The 20517-nt window shown below is 32.5% G+C and overlaps 1 protein-coding gene across 5 annotated transcripts in view; it reads right to left on the bottom strand.

Annotated features, from left to right (window-relative positions):
• LOC119631976 (PDF receptor) overlaps positions 1 to 20517 on the bottom strand; it is an 80156-nt gene that overhangs the window by 30669 nt on the left and 28970 nt on the right. The gene's annotated exons all lie outside the window — the stretch shown is intronic.

Here is a 20517-nt window from a genome sequence, read left to right as displayed (position 1 = left end):
AAAGAAAAATCATAAAAAATGAGATAAGTTGTAATCAGCGAATGTGGAATGCCGTCTTCCCAAGCAGTCGCATAGACAGTAATCGACAAAAGCATGCGACCAATTACTCACACACGTTTAAGTGGCAATTGTTATTTGATAGTTGGCGGTTGAGCCTTGAGACTTGTCACTAGATCGTGAAAATATGTTAAAATGCTTGCCCTTAGACGTACGTAAGATATTAACCTTTACACTACGCTTTACCCTCTGAAAATGTAATCGTATCAAAATCATATTCGCCAATTTTCTACGTTCCGTTACGTTCTTGTGACTGTTTGTGAGTGAATATGAAATTCTTAAATGAGAATCACGTCACTAAAGCTTTGTTTCGAGAAACTGCTTGCACAAATCTGATTGACCTGTCAAACGTTGCTTGGCATGAATTAAAATCTTAATCTGAGTCGACAGTATTCGCAACAAATTTTTGCACTCTTACTTTTACCTATACGGTCATGCGAACTCCACAACAAATGTACGAATGTCATATCAATTTCAAGTAATTTGTATTTGTATTGCAATTTATTAAGTTTCTCATGAGTATTTGCGATTGTTACAAATGAAATCGCAAAACTGATATATCCCCCTTAGCGTGCAATGAAGATTTTAAAATAGTACTAAATGAAAGAAAAGTCGGTAAATGGTTTCAAACTTTTGCTATGCTTTCTTTAACTCTAATTATTGTTTGCCTTTCCCGCGGCATTCAATGATTCAATTGTCAAGTACTTGCGTTTGTAAGATTAATTTCTAATTGAAAAAATGTTATAAAGATTTCTTTCTTTCATATATTGAAAATAATTCATTTGACCAAAAGAAGTGACAGCGTGACAAATCATATGTAAACAGGACTCCTATAGCTGTAAACGTGATCGACAAATCGACTCGCGGAATATCGTCGAGAATATGCTAGAACTTGAACATTAAAATATCGAAGGCAACGAAAGCGTTCTTAGAGCGCCCGCAGGACTACGATAGATTCGAAATCTTGCTGCAGTGCACCAAGCAGCCATGTCAAGAGGCTGGTGTGGCTGTGTGCGAACAAAAAAAAACCAACAAGGCATTGAAAGCATAATGAAAGACAACGGCAGGCAAAAAGATTTGTAAAATCTCCTAGCATAGCAAACAAGCTATCGAAACAACGAAGGAGAAGTGCCCGAATATTTGAATAAGGAAAAATAAATAAAAAATTTATTTTTTTAATACGAAAACCGATAAGACTGAACGCTCTGGTCATCCGAATCAGAAAACCACAAAACATAAAAGAAAGCGGAGAAAATTGCTTGAAGGACCAAAAAGTCAAGTTGCCTGAGATAGCTGACACCTTAAAGACATTGGAAGACATTCTAAGTACTCTTTTACATGAATATTTGTCCTTGACAAGTATCTCTTCAAAGCGGACACCACGTTTACTCACTTTTACGAATAACGTGTTGATGATTGAGAGCAATGATTGGTCTTGGGCAGGCGGAATAAAAACAATCGTAATCGTAAACGAAAGATGCATTCATTGCTACACTCCGCAGTCAATTCGGCAATTAACCGATAGGACAGTAATTAGCAAAAGGTGTAAAACGCTATCAGAAAAGAAGCATCACTTAACTGTAACTTGTACAGTCGGAATGTCATGAAATTTTCATACATTTCGTTAGACACGTAGTATTGTCCAGAAGTCATATGGATGTGTTAGCACCGTTGGCATATATCTGTTAGACCGGAGACTTATTGAGTGATGTAATCATAATATTTCGCCAGCATGATTTCGATATGATTCTTTTCGAATGTGATAACTTGCAAATGGTTTTAAGCTACGAGTTGTTTTAAAAATTTTAAATAATTTCCGTTTCGTCTTTCTCTTGAAAGATTAATTTGCGACTATTTTCAAGTTCAATTTGTGGAATTATGGTCAACAACTTATGCGGAAAATTTCATTTATTCCCATATCATGTTTTCATTCTTATGCTTTTGTACAGGTATACGTTTCTAAATATTGCATATACAGTATGTGTGAAAAATAATGAAAGGAAACAAATTTTGTTTTGGGCCTTTTTGTTCTCGTTCTCTACATTTGATTGCATTGAGTTCTTACTTCACTGTTACACATTTCACTGAAAGTCAAATGACCTGAATTTCCTTGGCCTGCCAAGCATTGTAAGAAGGATTGTGAAGGGACATGAAAGTATGGTAGATTTACACAACGCATACAAATGAACAGTAAACCATTAAAAAAATAATATGAATTCCATAATAGTGCATATTTACTTTGAAAGCGCAAAAAGACAATGCATAACAAAATTTGCTTTAACCGCAAAGAAAACGGAAAAGCAAACAAATAAACAAACAAATAGACAGATAGACAGATACAGCGGTCGAAGTGAAAATGCATGCAATATTTACATAGAAAAATAAAAACCTAGCAAAAGACAAACTCATATTAGTACACATATGCGAAGATGTTGTATACGCTGTAAATATGTCAATTTACATAATTCATATATGTATATAACATACATTCGTTTTCTTGCATGCGACTGCTGGCTGTTAACGACTACAGTTCGCGTTCTGCTGAATAATAAATTTTCAAAGGAAATCTTTTTTAATATTATTTTTAAGCTTAATTTAATGTAAACACATATACAACAACCAAAACATACATACACACACAAGGATATATAATATGTGTTCGCATGTGTTTGCCTCTTTGTATAAAAGCACGCAACAAAGATGGAAGAAGTTATCATTAGGCAACAAACCGAATAATCATCATTATGATCATCATCATTGTCATTTTCATTCATTGCTTTCATCATTACCATATTAAAAGAGCGAGAACGATAAAGAGTAATAAGAGATAAATTTTAAGAAATACCCTTCAAAGCAATATGAAGGTTAAAGTCAAGTTTCGATATCCCTTACGTAAACTCATAAACTAACTGAAATATATATTTCAGTTCTCTATCTATTGTACGCGCGTATTAGCAAAGAGGTTATGCCCTTTTTCGTACTAGTCTCAATTAGCTGAGTGTACATGTTTCACATATATCTCGATCGATTGATACGCCCGCGTAAGTATTCTAACATCAAAGGGAGAAATAAACTAAGCAATTAAAGTTAAATCGAGGCAACATGTTACGACGACTTATGTCTCTTCAAACTTTAAAAAAAAAAAAAAAAAAAAAATTAATATCCAATAGAAGATATCAAAATCGTCAAAAATCGTATCACAAAGTCATCGTAAAGATGCTTCAGAGAATAGCTTAAGGCCTTAATTACCTACCCTATATGTTCGTCTGTAGGCGTTTTTTATTTATTTCCTTTAATTTGTGCATTTCTGGGCATATTTGACTTTTAAGAAAAAGACATTTAAGAGAGACGTCTATTATCGACATTATTCGAAATGGCGTGACTCAAGTTGATCTAACGACAATTATACTGCGAACGTTTTCGAAGCTTACACTGAGCATAGTAGATGTTGCTAAGAAGAGAAATTAATGGAAATATCTAGGTATACAGACTCTAATGCTAACATATGCCGACAATCAACCTATGTGATTCATGCTACAATTTCTGTTTGTCGTCGTTGACAACGGTCTCAAGACTTTTCTAAAAATGCCCTGTCTCTCTTTACTACCTCTGACTTTTACTCACTCAGAAATATTGGGAAGCATCTACAGCGACTCGAATATATTCAGAAGGCAGGCCATCTTTCATGTATTGGGACGGCTGTACCCATCCTAGGCTGGCGCTAGCGCATCCAAATTGCTTTGCTAAAATCTTCATCCGTCTAGAAGCAAGCAATGGACTTTATTCAGCTTAATAAAAATTGAAAGGTAACCGCTAAAGAAGCGAACAAGCATGAGGTGGCCTTATGAAAGAATTTCATCTATTTACGTAAATTTCTCACTCATTTTACATAAGGTTGCAAGCAGTATACCCAATCCGGTCGACCTGTCGCTTGTCAATATAGAAATAAGAAACATTCGAAAAAGAGAAAAATCTCAAAAATGAAATATTCGCCTCAAATTGCTCACTTGCGGTATCATTCAACTGTGCAAAATTTGTACGTGAATTGTGGAGGGATAATTTTCTAGCTCAGTTAGTGCAATATTTTGAATTGTACACATAACCAAACTTATGCAAATTTCTCAATAGGCTTAACTGAAACTATTTTTTTCATTTTTTCTTTTTTCCTTTTAGGCTTGAAACGGCACGAAAGACGTTGAGTGCTTATAAAGGGTGTCCTAAATCAATCCTATAATTTAAATTGAACTTCACTATCACGAAATGGTTTCAAATGCGCTTCAGGCAAAAGGAAAAGAAAAAAACCTAACGGTGTTCCAGTTTAAAGCTAAACTCTTCTCAACTTCACTTATGCATTTTTTATGAAAAAAAAAAAAAAAAAAAAAAGAAAAAAACAATAATAATGAATGGTTTTATATAAACCGCCTTGATATATGAGAGCTTATCACGAGTCTACTTAAATATAGAGCACTATCAATGCCAGCAATACTTAGCGGTGTTGTAAGCTTAACATTATTAGCGTCATTTATTGTTAAGCAGGAAGCGAAAATTTGTTCAAATGATGTTAAATTTAAAAACACTACGTAATTGCGCGGTCATCTTTGATGACGTGTTGAAAAGGCTTTAAATAGAAAGTTTGTTATAGCTATAGCGACAACTAGCTTAACAGGATGCAAAAAAAAAAAAAAAAAAAATGAAGCAACTTAGGTAAAAGCATTTTCAAGGAATTTCCCGAGAAAAATAGTTGACTGTTAACGTTTAATTCTCTCTTCCTACACGTCCTGCATCGCCTGTGTGGTGTCGGTATATTCAATTTGTTCAGACAGATGCAACACTGGCAAATATCCGGACTAGAACTACCATTTTTTTTTTTACCGATTAAGACAGTGTTTCTGAATTGGTTTGAGATTGTTTTCCTCTCCATGTCCATGCATTTTGTGTGCTCATGCAAGACCAGCATTGAAAAATGAATTCGACCATTATCACGCCCACTCTCCATATAACGGACGTGTTTTGAAGAAGGTGCCATATGAAAAAAATAACTTCCCCAATAAAACTATCAACTTGGGATACTAAGTGAATTTGAAAAATTAGTTGAAAATCGAATCATCTCTGAACTGCTTTACAAAATTAAAAAATGATTATAAATCTTAAATCTTAAAATTGGAAGAGAAAGGAAATAAGATTTAATATGAGAGGAATTTCTTATTTTTAGTATTTTATGAAGAAAATTATTGATCGGCCCACATTGGTTTATTTTTCATCTCGCTCGGAACACTTTGTAACATCGGGTTTAGAAGATAATGGGACTCGCGTAAGTTTTCAAGGTCGGGATATTAAGAAATTGGACGGACGGAATAGATCTTTTAGATCACATTAAAAAGATTGGTCACGAACAATACCAATAAGACTAATGGGAGTAAGATGAAATTTTTATTTTCTTATAACGAAAGTATCGGTACAGAGTATTCGAAGGTCGGTCTTGCCCGACTAATAGTATTTACCTTGATTGTATTTGATGGAATATGTTGGCAATGATTGTTAGTTTTTCTTTGAAATCCTCGATGGGTGGATATTGAAAGACACTTTATTACACCCTAGACCTCTAGTGGTAAATTAAGTTTGTGCAAATGTATTGAAAATCTCGAAGGACTTGAGATAAATTCGCCTGCCACTTTCTAAACTTGTCTGTCCGTCCGTCCGTCCGTCTTGTTTTCTTGTGTTCAAGCAATTTTTCAGACATCATTTCGATGAAATATATTATACCGACAAGTTTTGGCCCAAAGACGAAAGTTGTCCAAAATGATTCGGATTGGATTACGTCCCATATATAACATCTTATGAATTATAAATAAAACTATAACCAATGTGATCTAGGGTGTTTGATGGTGGGACGCTACACTGTTTTTTCTTGTTTCTATATATATATATATAAAAAAAAAAGTCTTTGAAAAGTCAACATATTCCGTTATTCCCTCGCTGTCAGGTGTTATTAAACCCTTTTGGTATAACGTTTTTATTGACAGTATAATCGATTTATACTTTCATTGCTAAAAAATCAAACTCATGATATAAACATCCGAAAAGCTATATATATATATATATATATAGCTATATATAGGAAAAGAGGAAAAGTTTGTAAACGAAACTGAAATGTAGACTATCGGAATACCGTTTGTGAGAATTGTTTCCATTGTAGTAAAGGGTTTTTTTAACTATCGCGCCTATAGATATCATAAGTAAGTATTTCCTGAACGTTATATGTTTTCCTTTTTAAGCGCGATGTTAACATTTGATAGTTGAAAGGATGAACAATTTTAATCTTGAACAGGGACGGACAAGTGCAACGCATGAAACCTTTTCGCACTTATTATGAAAGTCGATGTTGTTTAAAAATAAAATTTCGCACAGTGTGTGAGATTGTGCAAATGAATTGACAATTTACAGGTTGCTGCCACAATTTGACGTCTACAAGGGGAAACAAAGCTTGGGAAAAGGCATTGTTTTGTGTTGGAACATACTTCATGTTAATGGTGTATATAATGGGCATTGGTTTTGCGGCCTCGTCTTCAAGAAATTGATGTCGCGATGGGCATTTTTCATAAGTAGTTGCAATAAAAATTTTCATAAATATTTCATTTATTTAGGGACGCATTTCCGTTGTTGTTGTTGTTGTTGTTCCTTTTCGGTTGCTCGTAGCGATTTAAAATAAAAGACGAGATTCTCTGAAACAGTGACACACACAGCAAAGCTGTGAGCTCGATTATGTAGCATCATGAATGAATGAATAGGATGAAGATACTAAACCATATAAATTATATTAAGTAAATAATACGCAAGTATAACAATTGTTTCATGATAAATTTTATTTACTTTTATAATTTTTTTTTTTTTTTTTTTTGCTTGGTTTTCCCATTTATTTAATTTATTTAATTTTTTTTTTATTTTAAATAAAATAAAACTGTATAAACACACATATCCATAGTGGGGCATTTTCCAGTGTGCGTGCATATAAAATCCGTACAGATGTTATTGTCTAAGAGAATTCTCACATAGAGAATCGTTATCCTCGTGCAATATTATACAATTGTCGTTAAGCTTTTTTTTTTTTTTAATTTTTTTCTTTTTTTTTTTTCAAAATGAATGCATATGAGGTGAAATTAAATAAAAGAAAAACTATATAAAATAAATATGTATTTACAATAGATGGGCAAATAAAAATGCATATAAATGTTTATAAAAGACAACATGTATGCGTGTGTGCGTGTGTGTGTGTTTTTTTTTTTTTGTAGAAATTGTGACAAATGCAAGCATGTTTTATGTCACAATAACATAAAACAGTTAAAAGAGAATTTATTAATTTTTCCATTCTTATGTATATATGCATATATGCATTTATACGAGGGTCGAACTGAAAATGTGCACAATTTTCAAAATTTCTCTTCTCTCCCCGAATTGCTTTAATTAATAATACACAAGTATTATTATGGCATTGGTACGATTGCTTGCTTGTTCAAGTCATTGTTGAATGATCCCTCTGTGGATCTATTTTTCCCTTGCTCTACTTCTTTTAAGCTTATCTCGTTATAATTGCTCTTATTACCATTATTATTATTGTTTTTCGTCCAAATCGAAGATTCGATTCGAGCTATAATCATAAATTAAATATATAAAAATACTTTGAAGAGATAAAAGCACAACCCGGCGTCATATTAAAGGCACTGTATGACGATTAATGGCAGCCGACAATAAAGTAAGCGTGCAATAATAATTCAATGTGTATATACAACTCTAGAAGGAGAGCATGAAATAGAAGATTTATCTGATGGAAAAAGTGCCAAAATCGATCCCATATAGCTTTAATAAGATACAAATTCTGGAAATTTTGCGATCAGCATCCGTACACGCTCCTAAATGAACAACAATAATGAACCCATTGAAATAGTTTCACTAATTAAAGTTCTTTTCACTTTCTCTTTCCTCCTTACTCTCTCTCTCTCTCTCTCTTTTTCTCTCTTTCTCTCTGGTTTTTTTTTTTTTTTTTTTTTTTTGTAAACCGTTGTGTACCTTTATGCAATAATTTTAATAATTGACATTATTCCAAGCATGCGAGCATTATTTAGTTTATTTTGTTAGAATTATTTTATAAATGACCGTAAATCCCTTTATAGAATATTTTGCATTTAATTAAAACAGTAAATTGCAATTAAATGTGAAGGTCAAGGTTTTTTTTTTTTATCTTTTTTACGTATTAGAAATTGAGACGTCGAAGTAGAGAAGATCGAAATCAAACTTAAATAAACTGCAATAAAAAAATCAAATTTTAAAAAGTTAAAAAAAAAATTTGGAAAAAACAAAATCAAAAAAAAAAAAACTAAACTAAGAAAACACATAATCCAAGAATTTCATGCAAATGTTTATGCAGGTTAGCAATCAGGCTAGACAAGGAATATTTGATAAAATGAGAAAAAAAAAAAAAAAAACTCAAAATTCTTCCATAAAGCCGCACACTACCCACCGCTTCTTCAACAGGGTTTTAACATTCACTTCAAATAGGGCATGTTATGTTCAGTGTGTTACTTCTCCTATTTTTTTTTTTTTTTTTTTTTTTTTTAATATAATGTATGTACATATGTAGGTATGCATGAATATGATAGGCGACATTTTAGAACTAGTTTACACCTGATGGTATGCGTGAGCAGTTGTGCTACGCATAATATTTTACAAAACACTCCCCCCGTAGTGTAATATGCTATGTAAGCGTAAAAATTCTGATTAAAAGCAATACACATGTTGAATGTGTTATAGAGAGAGTAATTGCAAGCCAACACTTTTCCGATTTGTCTAACTTTCAAACTGCAGTCCTAATGAAAGGCAATCGAGGGATATAAAATTAAAAATCCTAGAAAGCGTTTAGAGAACGCAATCTTGATTACGAACATACATGTATATACGAGTATATACATATATAAGAGTATTCGTATATACAAAGTATTATATAATCTCCGATTCTTGTATATTATCGTCGATGTATGCTCGATGAGCTTTATATGCTCTCTAAGTTAGATACAATGAATTTTTCTTCATCTAGTACAAGGCAGACATAGTAGAAAATTGAAGCAAAGAATAAATAAAACAAAAATTTATAGAATAGTCTTACTACACTTCCGCAGACACATATGAGCTTATATATAGTATATATTTATGTAATTGCTCATAATCTCTAAACAGACAACAGCATTTACGTTTATGTGTTTGTGTAAATGTATGTATATGCATAGGTGTGTAGTAAAGAGGCCTAAGCCACACAATTGTGGAAAATTTCAATGACAAGCAGGCACGTGCTCACCTAAATATATTATTCTAGTGATTTTCGTATTCTAAAAGCCGAGCCAGTATGCAAATATGTCTCTGCTTAGTAAGTGCCATAAGTTCGGTTGCTCTTCTAAGCTAAACAAAGGATGGCTGATGTACGTAAAGACAAGGCAAAGCAGCTGTTTTCAATAATTAAAACAGTAAATATTACTGCATAATAGTCTATAATCTCTACATAACTTATGGTGCAAACTTTATTTTCAATTAAATTGAACACATTACCTGGTATTTAGGAATTCGTACCCTTCTTATCATCGCAAATTATAAATAAGTTAACTTCATTGTTGCGCTTGTACATTATATAGCACTCAGAGGCGACGTATGGGCCACAGTTGTCTTCTTTTTTTTTTTTTGTATTTTTTTCGAACATTTAAGAGAGAATATTGAGGAGGAAAGGTTGTTAATGAATAGAAAATCCTCTAGAATGCAGGAAATCGCGTTAAAATGCAGTCATTACCGTCCTATATAAATTAGTATTAATCGACAATTAAACCACGCTATGCGCTGAAAACTTTTTTTTTTACCCAGTAATTAATTTTCGCTATCGTCAGAGCTTACTTGTCATATTTTCAAGGCTTTCTTTGATGTCTCTCACACCAATATCGTATAGACAGATGTCAGTAAAGCTTTTGATTTAGTTATCCACAGATTATTGGACCTTGGATTTTCTTTCATAGGTATTGCAATGGATAGGCCCTTATCTTCATAATCAGATCATTCAGAGTACTTTTGAATTTCATCACCTCTGACGAATTTGAAACCGTGAAATCAGGTGTTCCTCAAGGGAGCCACTTAGGTTTCCTATTTATCCTATACATCAATTATTTTCACTCGATGATTAAGTTCAATCACATCCTGATGTTAACTTGTTTTCCTCATTTAACATGGAATAGTTTTCCTTCTCTAAGCGGAATTTATTTTCTACTGAGTATTTCATCAACTCGACTTGACTTTGTTCTAATCTGCACGTTGAGCTATCTATAATTAAAGCTAGGTCCGTACTCGGCTTTAATAAATTGTGGTCTAGAGAGCTTGACATTAGCTTGGTGAGACCAATACTTGGATATGCGTCAATTGTACGGATTCTTTCCTATAGTTGCCATGACTCAATAGAGTCAGTTTAAAAGCAATTTCTCCTTTTTTACCTTGAGGAGTTTGGGTTGGGAGCGGCTTTTTTCATTGCCTCCTTATGAAAATAGACTTCTTTTGCTGCCCTTAAATTCATTAAAGAAACGTGGATTTCATATGGACGGTGGCGCGATTAGGTAAAATAAAAACTTCAAGGTTGTTAGGGGTTCTTCTAGAACTGCTTCATTTTCATATAAGTTTAGCCAATATAGACACAACTGCAAGCTCTTCAACTCATTTAGGTGGTTTTGCAAAATTCGAAATATAATCTACAACTTAATCTGAAATTGCGACTCTCTAAACTCCACCAAAGCTACTCTGTACAGTAGGCGATCTCTTGCTATGTATTGTTTAAGCCAACTGTTAATGCTTAAAGCTTCGTGTTATTTGTAGATTGAGCAAAATATGTTCAAGCTTCCTGTATTTTTGCAATGGTTAAGGGGTTCGCCACGTTCTCACATCTACAGCCTGGTTGGGAGCATGCCTCTGTGCTAGATGTGTAGATGCCTTTATTTCTCTCTCTCTTTTTTTTTACTTTTGCGTGAATTTTGTTTTTCTTTTTATTTTTATTTTTCTTTACTTTTTTTATTATTTTTGTTAAACTAAATTTCATGTGTAAATAATACAAAAATAAATAAATAAATATTATGAGACGCACATGTCCATCTTTAGATAGGCAGAATAAACATTGGATTCGAAGCGTCGCTCTTTGATAAAATATTTACAAATCGTTAAGGACATCTCAGGTGCGAATCAAAAAACAAATTATTAACCACAAGTTATTGTTAAAGAACACGAGCTTCACAGGAGCCCATTGATATAATAAATATATCAGAGCCAATTGTGTTAAAAGGTTTGTAAGCAGGGAGAACTCAACTCAAGCAATGTTGAACCGATCGTGACGTTCGAACAGAGGAATTGGATTTCTCTAACTCTATAAATGGGTTTCTGCAAGCAAGTTGCTTTAATTTTGTAAATAAAGTCTACGGTGAGTGCAACAAGCATCACTCTTCCGAATCGCGGAACTTGCTGAGACTATGTTACGTACGCCTTAATGGCATAGCTTGGTAAAAATGACTATGAACAAGCAGTCATAGAAATTTAGTTGAGCGATACACTGAAAAAACAATACATTGGATTGGACAAGGCTTAACGATGCGATATCATTTGATAGCAGCACTAGCGGTAGACGGTATTGCATTCTCCATCAAAGTATTACAAGACTTATCCCAACACAACGTGATTTCCGCAGAAGCTGTTCAGAGATTAAGATGCCACCGAATCACGCTGCCATTTCCTGTGTTTCCAGTCAATTACAGTGTCACGGTAACACACCTACAGTCGATCTATACTTTTTCACCAATATTTTTTATTAACATATGCGAAGATAATTAAAGACAGCTGTTAAGCTAATGATGAGATTTTGTTTCATTTCCATACTTGCCAACTATCGTTTGGAGTGGATTAAATATTTGGTCTGAACGAATTTTCAAGAAAAAATTCGCAAACTGAATTTCTTAAGACGTTCCTCATCAGTTTTTCTATCGTTAAATATGTAAACTTACTAAAGCTTTTGTGTTCCCTCCGCACTCTTCCGCCCTCTTTTCAGGAATGCAGTTAAATGCCGCTTACGACACTGCCAATGACAATGACGTTGTAAGTGTGTGTAGGCTTCTATTTTATATATGTGTAATATTGTGCAAATGCAATCATGCTTATGCTCAATATTTTTCAAATTTCATGCATTCGCTTGGATTAGCAACTATTCTATAATAAATTTGCTTCAAGGAGTATTTTGCTATATGTATATGTATATATAAATATATTTGTATATGTGTGTGAGTTAAACGTTTTCGTATCTTAAAGAATTTATATACATTATGGAATTTCTGATTCGTGAATTATTTCCGCGTGCTACTCATTCTTGTGTGGCGAGTATAAAAAAAAAAAAAAATAATAATAATAAAAATAAATAAATAAATAAAGAAAAAGAGTAAAAAAATACATTTAAATGAATCAAATAAGCAAAGAACTTATTTAGAATATACATATGTATATATATATATATATATAGAACAGATGTACCCGCCCCTTGCCTACATCTCTATCGATTGATCTTCAATTTTTGCTTGCTAATCATTTGGGCAGTGATATTTACATTCTTAGCCCAGCGAAACGAATCGAATATAGGAAGAAGACGGCAATTTGGAATTAATAACAGATATGGATCAAACACTTGCCACAAATATTCAAGAGGATGATCTGAAGCTTCGCTACGAAAATGTTTCTTATCTGCCTCCAATAAGCAGAAAAGTTTACATTACCCTCAACTAAGATCTGTTACGTAATTAAAGAATTGACAGACAGACATTTATTAAGAAGAACGAAATATTGCATTTGAAAATGGGGCGTGTCGCTACATATCTATTATTTTCAAAAAACTAACACTTTATGTTATATGTATGTTCTGTACAAATATTTTATAGGCCAACTTTATTGGCTGACTTGTGTCATAACTTGGCCATATTTATACATTGGATGATTTGAAGTGAAGCGGATATAAATTTCTATAAATTGCTTTAAATTTGCTATGTTAGTAATGATATCAGTTTTCAAGCACAATTCATTGCTCTAATCAAAGAAATATTTAATTATAAGCGAATGCTTGCATTTCTTTGCAAGCGCTTTAGAAATTTGTCTGTGATCTAATTTCGGTTCAAAGATAGTGGCTTTGTGCAAGTTATCTCAAGGAAATAATCAATTTTGGTATAACTCGCGTAATACGTTTGCGCCATTTGACCGCAAAAATCTGCTTTTAACAGAGAACAATTTTCTTAGCTTTTACTGCTCTCTCGAATTATTATAATTTTTTTTTTTTTTTTGTGTTTTGTTTTGTACAAATGTTTCATATTAATGTTATTACGCTTATAAAGTAGGTTTTGTGCAACACAAACACATTCATAAGCATTAATATGCACACTTATATACATTCGACATAATGTGCTGGGTGTAGTAAACACAATTTCATATTCTTCGTTCATACATAAATACGTACATATGTACGCATGGACGTACTTGCATATGTATTCATAATTACTGCTGTGTGCTGTGCGATGTTAAGTCTATTCTTGTACATTATGTACATTTATACATACCCGTATATTTGTAGATTTGTGCAATTAAAGAATAAAATCTCTAAAATATAATTCTGGGCAAAAAGCTAAACATTTCTCTAATCTACGTAGGTATGTGCTCGGGTATAAAGTGTATGCACAAAATGTGGTTTTGCTGAAAGTTATCCAAGCGTAACTACAAACACATTAGCATATATATATATTAATATATGTATGTATGTATATATTTATGTATATATATGTATATATAACAGATGTTTCGTTTTATTTTTTCTTATGTGCTTTTTTTTCTCTCTCTCTATTTTTTAGGGTCATTCACAAGCTGCAATATTAAGCTGATTTAATAAAGTAGCAGAAGTGAGCAAAAACCTTTGCTTCGTTTTTTTTTTTTTTTTTTTTTTTTTAACGATTTTTAAAGATTAAGAGGAAATGATAAAAAGTTCTTTTGAAAAAATTCTAAGCTAAATATTGAAAAATAAAGATATAAAAATGGAGAGAGATTTCTGAAGGAAAGAATTCAAATTATTTTTTGTTTTGAATGCAAGTCCTCTCTATACGTAATGTAGATTAAGCGAGTATGCACTCGCACATTAAACTTTCAGATAATAATTTACCCTATATATTATAATGTGTACTCAAACTCTGGAAGTGATAATACTATCGTAGTAGTGTGACAAGAGAAGAGAAATTTGTTTATTAATTTCAGATCTTGAATCTTGGGTAAACTGTTCTAGTGAAGTGTCGGATTTAATTGGAGCAGAGTCGAAAAAAAAATGTTTATGTTGACAACAACAATATTACAAGATAATGAAATGGTCTATGAATTTTTCTAATAATTCGAAAATTGGTGTTCAACAATTTTTGGTTTGGTTTGGCGGTAACAAAGGGTGGAAAACAAATGTCATGGTTGCATAATATTCGGCTAAGGGCGATTGGTGATATCATACACAAACCAAGTGACACGGGGAAGGTGAAGATTTTTCGGCTTTAGCTAGTTTTTCGTTTTAGTTCGTTAATGTAGCTTAGTACGCATTATCATGAAGTGGAAAAACAAAAAAAAAATGTGATCACTTATATCGAGCAATGAATGAATGGGTAATAAAAGTGGACGAATATGAACAAAGTTGGTTGGTTAAGATCGCGGAATATTTGTGGTTTGCGCTCAAGTAAGCCAATGAATTAGAATGACTCCAAAGGAGTTATAGCTCATGGTGTTGGTGGACAGTTGCCATTACCATATTTGAAGACTATAGGGTCTTTGAATTTTTTTCACAAAAAAACAGCATGTGATACGGGATATACGTACTTCATCCAAGACGAGATCCTATAGTTCATCATTGTCAGTATCTCATCATCTATGTCAGATTTTATGCCAATTCCTGCGTTAGTTGATGAAGTACACTTGCTTAGCTTAGCTGTCAATTTAAGGTAAACGGACATTTCGCTCTTCGTTTTTATGCCTTTGGTCGGATCGAAAAGAGCATATATGTACAAGTTTTTTCTCTTATAAAAAAAAAAAAAAAATTACTTATAACATTTACTATAGCATTTAGCATAATTTGGAAGGGAATAGCTGGTTGAAAGTGCCCGCATTATGACTTCATTTCTCATTTACTTTATTGAAGGCAACATTACTGTCGTTTTGTAAGCGACACTTCATTATTGTTATGTAAATTTACTGAATTATTATGCATTTTCCACTGTACACTGTTGTTTCACATTTCAATCCAATTTATAAAAATTTAATGCATGTGATGGTTAATATGACAGCTATAGTATCGTTTTAATAATGCTGTCACAACTTTTCAAATGCTCCGACTCTCATAATATATCACAATATCTCTTCCCTTCAGCTAGCTATCAAGACTGGGCAAAATGAAAGAAAACCTTAAAGACATAAATGATTACAATAAATATGTTTGCACAGCTACAACATGTTGCATATTTTACTCATTGACTGGACTAACTGACTAACTGCACGTGTAAATGATGATTGTGTAAAATGTTTTCTCAGTAACTTATTGATGCATTTGTTATATATGTTCTTTCAATCTTCTTCTTCTTCTTCTTCTTTTCAAACTCTTTTTTTTTTTTTTCTTTTTTATATATATATATATATAAAAAAAGGTCTTTTGTCTTTTGGTAAAGCAATCGCAATCGCAATCGCAATAATAATCGTCATAAATGAAAAGGAGAAAGAAAAAAAAAAGAAGAAAAATCAATCAAATTCAGAAAGCATTCAAGTCATATGCATACAAGAGGGTATCGGTTTAATTATATAAACACTTAACTAATTCAACTTTTGCTTGCAATGGATGAAGGCGGAGGCGAACAATTGATTAAACAACACAACATTTATGAAGGTCTCCACGTGTGTACCTGACATTGAAAATACTTTTACTGACAGTTCTCTTTTTTTATTTCGCAATATGACAATAAATCTTTTTCTTTTTTTTTTTTGCAAAGAACACTTTTTTTTTTCATAAGAACACACAATCATTGCTTGAGTTGAGTATATGTAGCGAAAGTTTGCAATCTGAACAGACGAAGTTGCATAATGTGCCGAGTCTTAAGCATAATGATAAATAATGATATCATAAAGTGACTAAACAATTTTATATACGCTAAGGATGTTTAACTTTCATTTCCTTTCACTCTCTAATTACGGAACTCATTACTCTAGAGAATGACTATGTTTTTTTTCCTCTTTCATAATCGTAATGTAAACATCAATGAAAAGCATTCGTTATTGAATTGAAGTTAAATTCAATTTTTCTCGACCCTTTATTTCACCTACAATCAAATACTGCGAGTAAATTAGCTTTTTTCATTTGCCAGAGATATGAGCAGAACAAGGTCAACGTGCAACTTGTAGACATTTTGAATCTATTTACTGTTGTCTGGTCCTATTATGTTTTTTTTTTTTTTTGATTATTGAAACTCATAACAACATTAAAATTGAAAAGAATGGTGTTCTTAGCTAAGATTCGTTACAATGACCCATATTCTCATCAGGCATCAGAGTTTTTGTTCCCTCGAAAGGAAGGAAGCCTTCCTATAGCAAAAAGTTATAATTTTTAATATCTATCTTATCATCATAATTAGTCCCTAATAGGTATTTGACATAAAAATGAACTGTAATGGCTTTGGACTATGCAGGTTTATTTTTTAAGATCACAGCTCGTATAAGTAAGTGTGTTCTTGTGAAAAATATACCTTTGTATAGCAATAAAATATAATTTTCTTTACTTTGTAACGGAGATAGATGGAGGTAATAAGATCTTGAATAAGGAAATCAAATTTGCCAAATTTGGATCAGGTAACCAGGTTAGTCCGCCGCCATCAGAAAAGATTTCTAAAGAGAGTAGGCTTTTACATGCCAATATGATATCACAAGCAGCGATTCAACTCTCTCGCCTTGAGCTAATCATTCGCTTGTAAGCCTATTACACTGCTAATCTATTGCATGTTTTTATTAATTTTATTAAACATTAGTTTCAGTTCATTCCTACTACTCTTCCGCTACTCTTCTATACTTATTACATAATTGTTCGTTAGCAGGAATATTTCCAATGAATTTTTATTAATGCCCCGCCGCATAAATATTTTATCATCGTGTCTGATAAAACATTGAACATACCAACATCCGCTTTAATTGCTTTCACATAAATTTTATTTTAAAATTCAAGTAAACTTAACTCTGCTACTTGTTTACCACTTCATACATCCGGAATAAATGGGAGCAACGAGACCTATGATGAGAGTCTTAAATAAATGCAATGAAAAGAATTGCCGTTTAAGGGACAGACAATGCTATCGCCAAGGACTTTTTCGCCGTCTTTTTGGCGATACCAGCACGAGCCCTACTACTGTCTACTTTCGGGCTGGAATGTTTTGTTTCATTATAGAAATTCACTCAGAAAGTTTTAAGGCGATCCGTAATCGAGGTTCGCGATGAAACAAATACATTATTTCTCCTCTCATGTTTGTCTTAAAAAAAAATAAAAATAAAAATAATATTAATAATAATTTTTATACTAAACTTTATAATGATGATAAGCATTGCTTTAATTATGATTTGTTTTTTATTATTATTATTTTCCTTTATTCATTATTATTATCTTTTATACATTTTTTTATCTTTTATATACATTTTCAATTATTCAAGTTTAATGCTTGACGATTCTTTACTTTGCAAACCTTACATAAATCGCTACAGTATCGTTTAAGTTCATTTATCTCCGACATAATTTTTTATCTAGATAGAGAAGTGAAAAAAACAAGTTTGTTGCAAAGGGGAGAAAAAAAAAAACAAAATAAAAAAAAAAATAAAAAAAAAGCCAAAAATAAGCTCTATCAACTATATTGGCCACATTATGCCATAAAACAAAAGCCATCAACTTTGTTGGTAACTACTGGCAGTCAGAAAAAAAGCCATTAAACACACAATGGCAGCCAGTCTTTCTGCGCTTTTGTTTTAATGAATACAAAGCCTGGTTAAACAAATACCACCTACATGTACACAAGAGAAAAAGGAAATAATGGAGAAAACAACTGGTAAGTGTTAAAAACAAACCCAACTTTGAGTTTCTTTTTCTTCTTCTTTTTCATCTTCTTCTTTTTTTTTTTTTGCATATTCCTTGTTTTTATATATGAAATTTTTTTTTAGAAAATTTCTTTTTTCTTTTTTTTTTTCTCTGTTTGTCTTCTTTTTACATACTTTGTTCAGGAAGCCAGAATTAAACAATAAAAATGTTTTAAAAAAATTTATCTTTATATGCATTACATGAAACTGAAGGCTTATTTATATTGACCCTAGATAAGTAAGCATTCGCCTAATAGTCTATCGACGCCTGCAAGTTTTCCGAATTTGAGATGTTTCGTTGCGCTTACACCAATTCACACACAGCATGTGTTACTACTATCGACTACACACTCGCTACTTTCTTCTAAGCTTTCATGTAATTGACGCCTAACAGTCGAATGTGTAGTCACAACATTTGCAGATATTTGCATCAATACTATAATCGGCCACTGTCTATATATTTTTGCGGGCCTTTTTAAATATATTTTAGAACATCAACCATACGACAAACAAGCCTGAGATAATCCATTGTGACACTAGCACCAAAGAAACAGTGAATACTGTGTTCAGGGATGAGTACTGCTCATAAAACCTGTAGATGGCAACTTTGATTATACTCTGATGTGCTGAACCAAAGGCTAATAAATCCATATATTATTTATGTGGCGACAGCAGCAGAAACGCCTCACACTTTGCATTAGAGACTTTGCATTAATATTGGCTGACAGACTCGTAAAGCCTTAGCGCCTTTAAGACCTTCCATCAAAATAAACTTTGAAGTCTTTCTCAATCCATAAAAAGCTAGAAAGATGCTACAGCTTAAAGTGCGGCGTATCAACGGAGAATTTATACTTTCTCTTACTGCAAGGATGACGGAATGACAAAATACCTATGCAACTACTGCAACAAGGCACACTTTTAAATCTCTGACAATATTACAAACATTGTGTTTTACAATATTTCTATTGTTAAATTGAAATGTTAAAATAATTTCTCTAAGTTACGCTCATTTTTTTCAAATAAATAAATAAAGGAAACATAAACAAAAGTGTAGTCGGTTGTATTCCATAAGCGAATGATTAATTATAAATTAAAACTGATTTTATTTTAATTATCATAGCTGATAATAATAATAATAATAAGTAAAAGATTGAATTTAGTTCCCTTTACTGCCACAAATTGCTTAGAACGAGATGAACAATTAAATATTCTGCCCATGAGTCAATGGATCCTTTCCAGGTATAAACGTTAATTTACTAACAGCATTATCCTAATTTTATTGAATGCCCACTTAGAACAAAGCACGACATTCATTCATTGCGTACTAAGTTTCATTGATGGCCATGAGACTTGCTTAATAGTTTCAGCGCTTCTGCTTGTGAAATGCTACTTGAGATGTTAAGGCTGAAGCAAATGATTTCTTCGGCACATTTGTACCCATCATCGAAGGACAAGACGTATATCCATTTTGTCAAAACGGGTTGCAACGCCTAGAAGGAAACTGCTGGGACCGCGACAGCTATCTATATATACTTGCGGTCAAATTCTGAACCGTGAATAGTTTTTCCTTGAGTTTTAGCAAACTGTGTGGGGGGGAGGAGGGAGTCTTTATTAACAACATTTTTTCCATAATATATAGGTAAGGCGGGGGCATTTGACTAATATAGCGTTTTTTGCAAAATTTTCTCCGTGATACATAGGAAGAAGAAGATCATTTGGCTAAAATGGCATTTATTGCAAACATTTTTCCCATGAGTTTTAGCAAAACGGCGAGTATTTGACTAAATCTGACGGTTAACTGAAGACATGTTTCCCATGATACATACCAAAAGGGGGGATGCATTTGACTAATATGCTAGTTCTTGGACTTAAATATTTCCACGATGTATACTCTCCATAGAGACTATTCCGCTAATGTTCTAGCTTTTGAATTAAAATACCTTCCATGATACATAGGAAAAGAGGGATTATTGGCCAATAATGGGAAAACATTTTTTCCATGATATGTATGTAGCAAAGGGAGTACTTGACTTGTAGTCGCTAAACTTTCTGCAATGGGGATACAAATACCATTTTAAATAATTAAAGAAGAAACTTTCTATGAGTTTTCTTTGAATTAAAAGCCATTTAAAACCGATTTTAATAAGCGCTTTGGTGCTTTAATTATTTAACTTTTGTTGTTATATTTTTTTCTGAAAAACGATTGCGTAGCTTGTTATATATATATATATATATTTTTTT

Source organism: Glossina fuscipes, unplaced genomic scaffold (assembly GCF_014805625.2).
Source record: "Glossina fuscipes isolate IAEA_lab_2018 unplaced genomic scaffold, Yale_Gfus_2 0, whole genome shotgun sequence".
Taxonomy (NCBI): Eukaryota; Metazoa; Arthropoda; class Insecta; order Diptera; family Glossinidae; genus Glossina; species Glossina fuscipes.
Note: the sequence above shows the minus strand (reverse complement) of the source record. Positions and strands in the feature narration are given on the sequence as shown.